Source organism: Pinus tabuliformis, chromosome 1_1, assembly GCF_031772625.1.
Source record: "Pinus tabuliformis cultivar Carrire ecotype Pingquan chromosome 1_1, CPIR1, whole genome shotgun sequence".
NCBI lineage: Eukaryota > Viridiplantae > Streptophyta > Pinopsida > Pinales > Pinaceae > Pinus > Pinus tabuliformis.
In genome coordinates this window covers 892,422,779-892,436,183 of record NC_142297.1, presented here as the reverse complement: position 1 = coordinate 892,436,183, position 13,405 = coordinate 892,422,779, and positions in this window count along the sequence as shown.

The following is a 13,405-nucleotide window of genomic DNA, read 5'->3' as shown; positions in this document are numbered from 1 at the left end:
CTCCATACAATAGTAGTGGTAGGTCTATTGGCAGTGCACATTATGGCAATGGAAATTTGATGCACGAGCATCACTCTAGGCAAATAATTTTGTTTAAGGCCTAAATGGAGCCATTTAGAATTTAAAAAAAGTTTTTCTTATTTTGTCAATTTGTAGTAGGAATCTGGGTTGTTAGCATAGCCATGTGGCTCATTGTAATAATGTCAGTTAGTAGGTTGAGTTGTTAGGTTATTTTACTGGCTGGCCAAGTGGGCCTTTGCCAGTGTAACATGTGTAGAACTACGAATCTAGTAGTTTTTGTTGAAAAATGCAGCAAAAAAGTCTCAATTTGATTTTGCCTTGGTCAAATTGAGAAAAATCGAATTTCCACATTAGCAGAAAACTTGGAGGCAATTAACTTGTGTGACATGGCTCTTGCCATTCAGTTAACTCAGTAAATTTGAGTTATAGAGCTTGGAGTTCAGTTAAGCATGTGTGGTTGCTAATTTGTAGTAATCAAGGTCAATTATTTCAATTTGATTTCAGTTAAACTAGTTCTAAATGTTGATGGAACTATTGGAAGGTCAGTTGTGCAGTGGGATAGTAGTCTAATTCACTGATCATCTAGTTAACTGATCAATCAACCCAAAATAGCTAGTGCATGCAGAGAATTCGAGTTCCCCATCTGTGGTGGAGATTCCAAGGCAATGTAACATCAATTGTACACTAGCCTTGAGTGTACAAGTGTTGCATGCAACCAAATGAGCAACCTTGGGAATTGCGCAATCAATTGGAGGAAAATCCCTAAATAATAGGGCCCAATTCCTCAGGAATTATGCAAGGAAATAGGGGCTCAAGCAGAGGCAGAAATTGACTAAGTCTGGCTCAGAGCTTCTCATTGAGTAGAGAGATACGTTATTCACTTGCAGGTTGAGCTCAGAGCGAGCTAGTAATTGTAATGCATTCTCTATTCATCTGATTAATGCAAGCATGCGTAAGGGGTTTTTAGCAGTTGCTTTACCCTAGAAAAATATTGTGCATGTGTGTTATTTATTGTTGCATGTATGAGATTGTTGTTCTAAATTGTGAATTAATTTCCACAGAGCAATAGAGTAGAATTATTTCTCTTGATTTAGATTAAAATATCTTTTTCTTTTTTTAAGCTAACATGGTACCATTCGTATTAATTCGAGTTAAATACTGTACATACATACAGTGGCCTCAACCCGCCCCTAAGGGAAACCGGGTCTGTTGGCCACCTTAAGTTTTTAACTGCCATCCAGAAACAAAATATACTGAGTCTACTTGTCTATGCTAAATATACTACACATTCAAAGAGGTTATCATTGTTTCTTATCTGCCTTATAAAATATAACAAAAGAGAGCAAGCTCTCAGCATCCTAACTAAGGAGACGTTTTACATAACTTGAAAAATCAGTCTGCCATGGCGCCCGGCTGGTAATCTTCCTCCTTTGCTCCAGGAATGAGCTTCTTTAGCTGTTGCTGTATCTCGTCAAGCTTGCTATCCTGCATAAGAAGGGTTATCTGGAGGTTTTTCATCTCTTTCTTCAGATTTGGGATGCCTTGGGCCAATTCTGCCATCTCCATAGCTACCTGTTCCATAGCTTTTGCTAGCAGCCTCTTCATTACCCAATACACATGGAGAGCCTACTTGTACAGGGACATGCATCCTCTGGTGTTTCCTGGGTTTGGCAGCAGATACTCCCAGTCTTCCATTTCGGTCTCTAACTGCTCCTGTGTAGCCTCTTCCTCCAACTGCTGGATTATCTTCCTAATATCCGCATTCGTTTCTTCACTATACGCCCTCTCCGCATACTGGACCTGTCGCTTCAATGTCTTCCTACCGGTGGAGGGGAGCTCCGCTCCTGGTTTCCATCCTGACATCCTCTCCCTTTGCCTTTACGGCCCCTTCCACGTCCTGCACCAGCTTTGTTGCCCTCCTTTACCTTACTTACTTGACCAGTTATGCCTGAGGAGGCTCCAAGGCAGCCTTCCTCTCCTCGCCCTCTGGCTTTCTTTTCTCGAATTCCTGCCTCTTCTGGTTGCCTGTCCTCCGAAGGTCTCCCTTTCCCCCTTCCGCTTCTCCTTTTCTGCATTTGTCTGCCCTGTTGATTTAGATTAAAATATCTTGAGCAGTTGCAATTCTACACCATATTTCTACAAGGTATCAGAGCTGGATTCACATTAGAACAAAAATTTTGAAGTTTCTTCTTAGGAGGTTCGAATTTGAAGCTTCAAGGTAGCAATATCTCTTTAGATTTGGGAAGATGACCTTCAACAGGCTAAGATTAGAGTATGCCTTGGAAGGCAACTCAAATTTCGTTGCGGGGAGGTAGTGCTTGATGACAACGAATTACTGGAATATGTCAAGACAAACATTGCAAAATTAGGATCAACTGATGCAGAAAACCTAGCCTAATGGAAGAAAGATGTAGCCAAGATGAGGTGAATAATTCTAGAGGGAGTGCGAGACCACATTGTCTCAAATCTCCTTGGGAAAGATACTCCTTTCGCAATGTGGTGGGCACTAATAGATATATTCCAGATTAAAAAAGAACATAGAAAACTGGCCCTCAAAGACAAACTTCGAAATATCAAAATGCAGAAGAATAACACCATTCTGCAGTATCTCAATAAATTTACACAAGTTCGCGATGAGCTTGGAGGGGTTGGTGTGACTATTGCAGAAGATGACCTCGTGAGTGTAGCTCTTCTAGGCCTTCCCAAACGCTGGCATGGCTACCAGAACTTGGTGAATGGAAGGGAAAAATTACCGAAGTGAGAAATGTTATGGTCTGATTTGGTCCAAGAAGAGTTTAAGATAAACAATCAGGATGGAACTTCATCTAAAGTAGAGGATGATTTTTTTTTGCATTGGTTGGAAAGGGAAAGAAAGGAAAAGGGAAGAAATCTCAAACCAAACCAGAATCCAACCAAGGGGGTAAGAAGAAACACTTGTCCAAAATAAAATGCTTCAATTGTCATGAATTTGGGCACTATGCCACGAAGTGGCCACAAAAAAAGTCTAGCATGAAGAACTCAGGAGGAGCAGGTGAAACTTTGGCTTCACAGTTCAAGCTTGACTTCACCCTTATTGCATGCATGGCTAGCACAATGATGGGGAGTGTGTGGTACTTGGAATCTAGTGCCTCGTTCCACATGACAAGGTGTAGATATTTTTTCAGTGACCTGGAGGAGAAATATCTCCAGATGCATATTGAGATGGGAGATGACATAAGGTACAATGGGACCGAGATTGGTACAGTAACCTTTTAGAGGGAGTCAATATCCCCTCTCTGTCTCAAAGATGTCATGTTTGTGCCAGTCTTGAAGAAGAATCTAATCTTTGTTATAGTTTTGGATGACCGCGGTTATGATGTGATCTTCAGCAAAGGGAAAGCATTCCTGAGACACATAGCTGCTGGACAGGGGAAGCATACCAGGGTTCGGGTGAAGAACCTGTACAAGTTCGATGTGGAAGATTGTGATGTATTAAGTAGTAAGGTAGAGAAAGTGTAGAATCGCAATGTCAGTGAGCTCCGACACAAGATAATGTGCCATTTGCATCATGGCACCTTAAATATTATGCAGAAAATAACCACTGGCCTCCCAAAGGATCACTTGAGAAGCAGGATGTATGCAAAGGTTGTACCTTAGGGAAGTATGGAAAATTCACATTCCATGATCAAGACAAAAAAGCACATGCAGTCTTGGAAAGGGTCCACTCTGATGGTTGTGGACCTTTATCGATAGCTTGTACTTCTAGACACAAATATTTTGTTATTATTATTGATGATTTATCAAGGAATTGTTGGATCATCTTCATGTGGAAGAAGGATGATACATTCTCAAAGTTTGTAGAATTCAAGGCACTAGTTGAGAAAGACACTGACAAGAAGGTGAAGGCTCTCAAAAGTGAAAATGGAGGTGAGTATGTTTTGAATGAATTTAAGGATTTATGTGCGAAAGAAGGCATTCAAAGAGAACTAAAAGCACCCCACAACCCACAACAAATTGGGGTAACTGAGAGAAAGAACCGGAGCATTGTTGGAACTTCAAGAGCTATGCTACATGACTAAGGCCAACCAATGCATTTGTTGGTAGATGCATGTAACACAATAGTCTACTTGCAAAACCAGAGTCCTCATCAGATTCTTGGTATGATTACACTAGAGGAGGCTTTCTCGGGGAGAAAGTCATATGTGTCTCACTTTAGGATTTTTGGAGCCTCTGTGATTCTAGGAAGAAGCTTGAGCTTACAATAGAGTTGGGAGTATTTGTGGGTTACACAAAAAATCTACACAATTACCGTGTGCACTTACCTTCCCTCATAATGACAGTTGTGTGAAGGAATGTAAAGTTTAATGAGGAGAAATTGATGTGCTCTCTTGAGAGGGAGCTTTTGATCCCACAAGAAGAGGAGCTTTAGGATCCAAAAGAGGAGCCTCAAGAAGTTTTAGAATGACCAAAAATAGAGGAGAAAAGAGTGGAGAGATCCACTCAAGAAAAAACATCCAAAGAAGGTAGAAAAAGAACTAGGGAAGTTAATAAACTTGTGCAGGATGTGAGAGAGAATGTGGGAGCTCCTTAAAATTTGTGTAGGCAAAGGAGGTCACTTGAGAGGTACACTGGCTACATGGCTCTAATGACTGAGTTTGTAGAGATTAAGCCACCCTCTTTCAAGGAAGCAGTAAAGAGACCTGTTTGAGTTGATTCCATGGTGGAAGAATATGAATCCATCATGAAGAACAGTGTTTGGGAAGTGGTCCCAAGAAATGTAGATAAACCAGTTGTGGGTTCGAGATGGATCTTCAAGGTTAAGAATGCAGCAGATGGAAGCATAGAGAAGTATAAGGCCAAATTTGTGGCCAAAGGATTCCCTCAAGTTGAGTAAATCGACTATGAAGAAAACATTGCTTTTGTAGCAAGGTATTCATCCATTAGATAAATTCTTGCACTAGCTGTGCAGATGGGGTGGAAGATCCACTAGATGGATGTAAAAACAACATTTCTCAATGTAGTTATTGAAGAGGATGTTCACATCGAGCAACCAGAAGGTTTTGAAACATTTGATCATGAATCTCATGTTTGCAGACTCAAGTGAGTGTTATATGGTCTCAAACAAGCACCCCGTGTGTAATAACCCTGGTAAAATTTCCATGAAAGAAAAGTAAAAAAAAGCAATAACCACAATCGATGGAACACTTATTCCATGCTGAATGTTGGGCAAGACATACTAAGGGGTGTTCATTTGGTTGTTTATGTCTAAGGAAATTGGTAAAGGCAATGGCTAAAGTTTTGGAAAGGCATGAGACATTAATTGGCATTTTATTTATGAAAATAAAGGAAATTAGGAATTAAAGAAGGTGAAAGGTCACAGGTTGCGTGTGAGGAGGAAAATGAAAGAAAATAATGGAAAATGAAGAAAATAAAGGCCTCATTGATAAAAAGGTTTTTGAGGATCAGTTGGAAAGCTTCTTCCTTTCAGTGTGGACCTTTTGTTAGTTCAGTGTTGGAACTCTCTCTCATTATTCTCTCTCTCTCATACTCTTGGATACATAGATTTTTCTTGGAGGACTCTTGAAGGGTGTGCCATACTCGGATTCTTGGAGCAAGAAGGCAAAAGAAGAGTAGGAAAGTGCAAGAGGACATTAGGATCAATAGCTACACCAAATTTGTTTGCAGGTACCGAGTTGCATGTATGATTTCTTCACTAGTTTTGGCATGCATGACATATATGCATGTGGATTTTTGGTCATGATCTATTATTGGCATGGAGGATTTCCTGGATCGACAGTGGATTTCCTAGCCTTTCCATTTCCTGGCTAGCCATGGTGATTGTGGGTTCTCATGTTTCCTTAGCTTGGGTTGAGTTACTAGTCTCGTAGCCTTGGTTGGACAAACACTCTGGAGCCCTGTATCAGCTTGGGTTGAGTTACAAGTCATGTAGCCTTGGTTGGACAAATGCTCTAGAGCCCTTGGTGGGTTGAGTTATTAGTCCTAGAGCCTTGGTTGGACAAAAGCTCTAGAGCTCGGTAAAAGCTGCAGTTTCAGTTACTAGTCCTGGAGCCTTCGTTGGAAAAATGCTCTAGAGCCCTGGATGGATGGGATAGAGACTAATCTGATGATGGTTTTGATTGATGTGTTCTAAGAGATCCCACATTCATGCTTGGAATATGGCACGGGGGTGAATGGCTGAAGTGAGATTTGGCTCAGCCATTCTATGGTCGGGTGGAACGTGGTAGTCCCATCTCCGATTGGTTCATTGCATTTATTAATGAGAAATTCATTCCCTTGATTTTCATGTGCAAATGTACTGATGTATATATGGATTTTGATTGCTGATATGTCCATTGTATTTCTGTTCCTATTATGCTGGTTATATGTATATTTTGTAACAACTATGTATGGCTCTCAACATGTTTTTACCTGTTTATGAATGGATAATGTATCTATGTCCTAACAAATGATAAGGCTGCAAATGACATGAGGAAACAATGGTTCATGGAGATTCTCAGATAAGTATGACATCCCTACACTTAGTTATGTTGTTTACACCTGTAGGTTACATGTTGATGATATGTTTGACGAAATGCCTATCATGGATAGTAGGGGTTTGATTATGGTCTTGTTCAACTTATTGCTTTTCCATCCTTGTTTCCTTGTATTCTTACCAATTTTAAGTCACCATTCCATTATGGGCAGTGCCCCAAGCTCTGGGACGAAAAAGGTGGCTCAAATCCTGGAATACTAATGAAACAATGCGTTATCCTAGAGACTAAATCACCTGGGAAGTGTCTAGGGAGTGTTATAACTCACCTGGGAAGTGTCTGGGGAGTGGTATAACTCACCTTGATAGTGTTTAGGGAGCGTTACTCTGGACTAAGTTGGTTAAAACAATAGTAGGACCCAAGGGCAAGCTGTCTAAAGTGCTTGTTTGGTTCCTGTGGGTCCTGAGACTGGTGTTGGATATATGTGTGTTGTGATTCCATCGATTCCACTTCTTTAAGGTCACATAGGAGGTTGAATCCCATCATAGTAGCCTCTCGTCACATGTTTACCTCAGTTGTCTAGTTACTTGGAGGCTGTGGGAGGAGGCTGTTATAAAGTGGTATGAAAGCATGGTTGCGCTCTCCTTGGGCTGTGTGTTGGTCATCCATTCATGTTGGTTGTATGCGTGTATCTTGTGTTGTAGTCCATGTGCGTGTTTCCCTTGCATAGTATTGATCATGGTTGTAGTGATGTAGCCATTGAAGGTTGAAAGTGTTGTCATGGAGTATGTCTTCATGTGTGTATGGTTGATTATGCAATATTAGGCATGTTAGTGTTCATATGTTATTAAGTGCACATGATGTGGTTGTTGTTGTCATGCATGAGGTCATGGTTTGTGTAATTGATATGGTGATGGATTGATGACTGGACTCTAGCTAGAGTGATGTGTATATGGTTTCGTACTCATGTGTTATATGTCTATATGCAGTCGTTATGTATGTATGGTCTTGGTTATAGTTATGTATAAATAATAGGTCAAACATGCCTTGTGAAGTCATGGTATGCAATTTAGGTCATCATGGTGCTATTGGTATGTTATGATGCTAATGTGTTGAATGAGGTAAACCAAGAGATGCAAATCATCAAAGTAAAGTTGCAACATTGGATGTCGAGGCAAGAGCATGTCGTCATACAAGTTTGGATGTTGGGCATGCAGGTATGTAGGTTAAGGATTGTTATATGCATTAAGGTTATATACATTAGGTTTATATTTTTGATGTTATGGTTACATACATGATAGATGATAGTTGATTAACATAGTCATATGTACATGTGTTAGATAGTCAAGAATAATGGTAACCTGCGGTTGTATGCATGGCTAATGTTGTTTTATGTTATATAACTTGATGGTTAGGTTATATGTTGTTGATGAGCATGATATATAGCTTATTGTTGTTATATGCTAGTAAATTGGTGATTAGGGTTATTTCATTGAGATTTTGATGTTGTAATTTGGATTGGTCATATGTGTGATGGTTATGTTCATTGCATTGAATATCTTGATGTTATGTGTATTGTCTTAACTTGGTTTGACCTATGCAGATGGTTATGGTTGTGATATTCAGGTATGATCCGACATATTTGGAATATGGTATCATACTAATCTAGACTGATCATACATATGTGATTGTTATGCATGAATGACAAATTCTTATGAGCTTATGATGTGAACATGATAGTTAGTTACTATTATGGATATCATGGTTCATGTTTAAGTTGATATGTCGTGAATTTTTATCGTGCTAACCTAGATTGATTGTGCAGACAAAATAGCCTCCTCTGAGATACATTAAAGTATGAGCTTGCTTATGTCGTCTACTTTGTGCTTGAATGGTTGATCATGTCATCTATTGAGTGTTTGAATGTTTGGTGTCTATTACATCGTCTAGTTGATTTATTTAACATGGTACGTTTTCAAGTTGGTTGGATGTTTGATTACTTGAATGATATGAGTATGTGTCTATAATATTTCTTACTAAAATGATATTGTTTTAAGATGATTGTCATAACACATATGTATTGAGACAATTGGTATGTACTTGAGTGCAGTAGGTGACAGTTGTAGCATTAGTTATAATGACTATGAGTTGACTATGGATTAGGACATGGTTGTTAGTTTTGATAAAGGTTGATTTCAAATTTATAGATATGATTTTATTATGTTTGGAACACGTGGTTAACATTTGTGAGCATTTGCAGGAAGCATGCTGGTATTAACCTGATAAGGTAATAGTTGATATGTTTATATCACTAACATCTGCGTGATGTGATAGTGCATAGTAACACTCAATTGCAGCAAGAAAAAGTTCAAAGAAAGGAATTGGACAAAAAATCCTTTGGTTGGGTTTGGAAACCCTAATTCCAAACAAATGAGTGCCTTGCATAAAGGAAGTATTCTTAACCTTAATCTTGTGTGACATTATATGGATACATGCTATATTCATGAACATATATTTGACAGGTATATTAGCTAGTCTTTAATTACATGTGAATATGTCAAAGGATTGGAGTCCCTTGAGAGATGGTGTGGATGTGTTCGGTTACAAGGCAACATGCTTGGCACAACAAGGTAATGTAACCGGTGTATTGTTATGTTTATTTATGCACTAATTGTTCTGTGTTAATAACATCATGATGCAGGGAGTTTCATGGAAAGAGAGGTTGCCATGAAATCTCGAAGAAGGCTCTCGTTGATTTTCCTTGGGAACCATGGGGATTGAGTCATGGTGTTTGTTATTAGTTTTGTGCTTTGGTCTTTTGTGATTGTTGTGCTTGATTTGTGATTTTGATTAGGTCTGGTGCATAGATATGCAACTTTGTTATGGTGTTGTATTACTTTTGGTTTTCATGGTATTCTTCTTGTTGTTTCCATTCTTGCCTTTTGTGAGTTGAGTCTTGGGAATTGGTTGGGAAAGAGGAAAATTAATGGAGCTCAGGGAAAGCAGGGTGGTACCCAAAAGGTAATGTAAGATTCAGATGAATATTTGTACATGATGAAGCACAGTGGAAGGTAAGACTAAGACATTTGGTTGAATTGGTTGGTCCATAGTGGTAAATGGACAATGGTAGTACAAACATGAGAAAGGTAACTAGAAAAGATAAAGTAAATGGATCTGAGGTGTCAGATGCCTTGGCTATGTTGCGAACATTTTTTCTCAATGTTGTACATAGTGTGCATGGATAAAGGAAGTTCTCTTAAACTAGACCTTATGATATTGGGTAATTATGTTATGATCATGATTATGCTAATGTTTATATATATGTATACATGTAGATGTATGTATGTTGTTGTCTCACATGACCATGATTGTTTTATGCTAATGTTTATGTATATGTATGTATGTGCCCATGTATCTATGTCGCTATTGGAAAGGTTCATCAGGAATTGTTCTTGTGGAGCAATGATTGCGTACATAGGCAAATGACATGAAGAGGTTCCCAATCTTATGAGGAATCAATTGGGAAGAATAGTCATGACAAATATATGAGGTCGGTTTCATGTGGTTATGAGTTGATATTATGTGATTATATTATGTCTATGTTATGGACAGGTTATACTAAGGGATACATCAGCAAAATGAAAGTAGTGTGGTCTGCGACATGCTAGGACAAGCATGGATAAGACGCTGGAAGCAAGGTTACTTGGTAGAGGTAGTGTGGTTTCAAATGTGTGGTATTATTGTTGTGCATATGTCATACATGTACATGTTGCATATCTGATGATTGTGCACTACAGTATTGTGCATATGTAGTGTTTGTACATATTGTTTATGCAATATTATGTACAGGGTGTTAGTACAGATAATGTTGTATGAATGTTGCATATTCAGTGTTGGGTATATATTGTGCTTTGTCCATGTTGGATATATAGCGTTGTGTACATATTGTACTGTGTGCATGATGTATTTGTGGCATTGTGTGCATTTGGTGCTCTGTGCATGTTGGATATGCGGTGCTGTGTATAGATGATGCTATGTACATGTTGGAAATAAAATTCTATGTATAGGTGGTGTTGCGTGCATGTTGTACATGTGGTGCTATGTACATATGGTGTAGTGTGCATGATTGTACAAGTGGTGTTGTGTACATGTTATACAAGTGGCTCTATGTGCATATGGTGTTGTGTATATGTCATGCGTATGATGCTATGTACATGTGGTGTCACGTACATGTCATGCGTGTGGTATTATGTACATGTGGTATTGTCTATACATTGTACAATAGTGTAGTGTACATGTGGCGTTGTGTACACGTTGTGCAGGTGGTGCTGTGTACATGTGATGTTGTGCACACGTTGTGCAAGTGGTACTTTGTACATGTGGTACTGGTGTGCGTGTGATATTGTGTGCATGTCATACACGCTGTGTTGAGGGCATGTGGTACTAGGTATGTGCATGGTGTAGGTGCATGTATTTTGTGGTGTTGTACATCGAGTATAGATGTATGAGTTGTGTTTTATATTGGATGTATGTGTATGCATGTTGTGGTGTTGCAATTTGTGTGCGAATGTATGTCTTGTAATGTATATGGTGTACGTATATGTGTTGTGTTGTGTCGTGCATCAGATGTAGGAGTATGTATTGTGTTGTGTTGTACATTGGGTGTAGATGCATGTATTGCATAGTGTTGCATGTTGTGTGTGGATTGTATGGGTGTGATGCACGCTATGTGTATGTGCACATGGTTGAGGATAAGGCACTGGGTATTTGCTGGGTATGGAAACTGATCTGGTGTGTGTAGAGAAAGAACAAAGGCAGAAGTAATGATCGAAGAAGGATAAATATCAAATTTTATTTCAACTTTATTATGCATGTGATTTATGATTCTGGTCTATGATGATTACATGTGATCTATGATTTTGGTTATGATGGTTACATGTGATTGATGATTTTTATGGTTATGTTTTGAGCTAACCTAATGTGATATTTTATACATGTTGATTGGGTCAAATATGCTAGTTTGGCTTGTTATGGCAGGAATAAAACATGATTGCAAATGTACCTTATTAACGAGCTACCAATGAGGTATGATGTGAATATATTTTAATTTATTTTAAATCTAATGGAACCTATGTGTGTGGTATAAGAATCATGAACATGCCCTGTTGAGTAGTTGAAATCAATTACAAGAATTAGCAGCAACAACGAAAGAAATTAGAACATGCAGCAGTATGCTGGTAAAACACTTTAGGAGCAGGGCCATTATGGGACACTGGTACTCAATAGTGTGCATTGATTTCCATGAGCATGCTATGCCCGATATAATGTGTTGAGGCAGCTATATGCCTTGGTTTTTGTATCTTCCGATACGAGGAAGCCTTGCTAAGGGATGGACTACCTGGGATGGGGGTGCCAACGGAACTTGGAAGGTGAGTGACTACACGGAAGGGGTGACCAGATTTCCCGAGGGACTGTGTAGCAGAGAAGGGAAGGTCGCAGATATATTGGTTTTTGTCATTAGAATTGCTAGATGGGATCATATGCGCATTGGGAGTGCAACCTAGAACAATGATTCAATAACTGTTCGCTGAGAGGACAAGTGGCGCGGGATTGCAACGCTAGACATCGAATGCATATTTGACTTTGTAGTGGATTCTGGAATTCCTAGGAAGGAGTAGAATCTCGGTATTACTTTGAGGGTGGAGGTGTGAGCCTATGGATTCCCCTATTGCAGATGCAAGCATCATATCATTTTATTTTCTTGTTTAGTAAATGTGCATATGTGTATATGTGGTTATTGCAAATACCATAATGCGCTGTGTTATAAAGCTCTAGTACGTGGTATGGTTGTTGTCTAGTCATGTTGTTATGTTTTAGCAGATGGTCATTGTAAATACTACAACAAGTTGTGTAATAAATCTCCATGGGCAGTATGTTCTATTTTCAGCAGTCTTGTTTGTTATAAGTGTCATTGAACACTGAGGACGGTGCTCCCCCAAGGGGTAGGGTTCTGTAACAGCCATGGTAAAAATTCCATGAAATAAAAGTAAAAAAAAACAATAACCACTGTCGATGGGACACTTATTCCAAGATGAATGTTGGGCAAGACATCCTAGGGGGTGTTCATTTGGTTGTTTATGGCTAAGGAAATTGGAAAAGGCAATGGCTAAGGTTTTGGAAAGGCATGAGGCATTAATTGACATTTTATTTATGAAAATAAAGGAAATTAGGATAAAAAGAAGGTGAAAGGTCACAAGTTTTATGTGAGGAAGAAAATGAAGGAAAATATTGGAAAATGAAGAAAATAAAGGCTTCATTTATAAAAAGGCTTATGAGGATCAGTTGACAAGCTTCTTCCTTTTAGTGTGAACCTTTTGTCAGTTTAGTGTTGGAGTTCTCTCTCATTATTCTCTCTCTCATACTCTCGAATACCTAGAGTTTTCTCGGAGGACCCTTGGAGGGTGTGGCATACTTGGATTCTTGGAGCAAGGAGGAAAAAGAAGAGAAATAAAGCACAAGAGGGCATCAGGATCAGCAACTACACCAGATTTTTTGCAGGTACCGAGTTGCATGTATTATTTATTCACTAGTTTTGGCATGCATGCATATGCATGTGGATCTTTGGTCATGATCTATTATTGGCATTGAGGATTTCCTAGATTGACAATGGATTGCCTAGCCTTTCCATTTTATGGCTAGCCATGATGATTGTGGGTTTACTTTCATTGTTTGTTTTTGGTTGTTTTTCATGTTTCCTTAGCTTGGGTTGAGTTACTAGTCCCGTAGCCTTGGCTGGACAAACGCTCTTGAGCCCTGTATCAACTTGGGTTGAGTTACTAGTCCCGTAGCCTTGGTTGGAAAAACACTCTGAAACCGTTGGTGGGTTGAGTTACTAGTCCTAAAGCCTTAGTTGG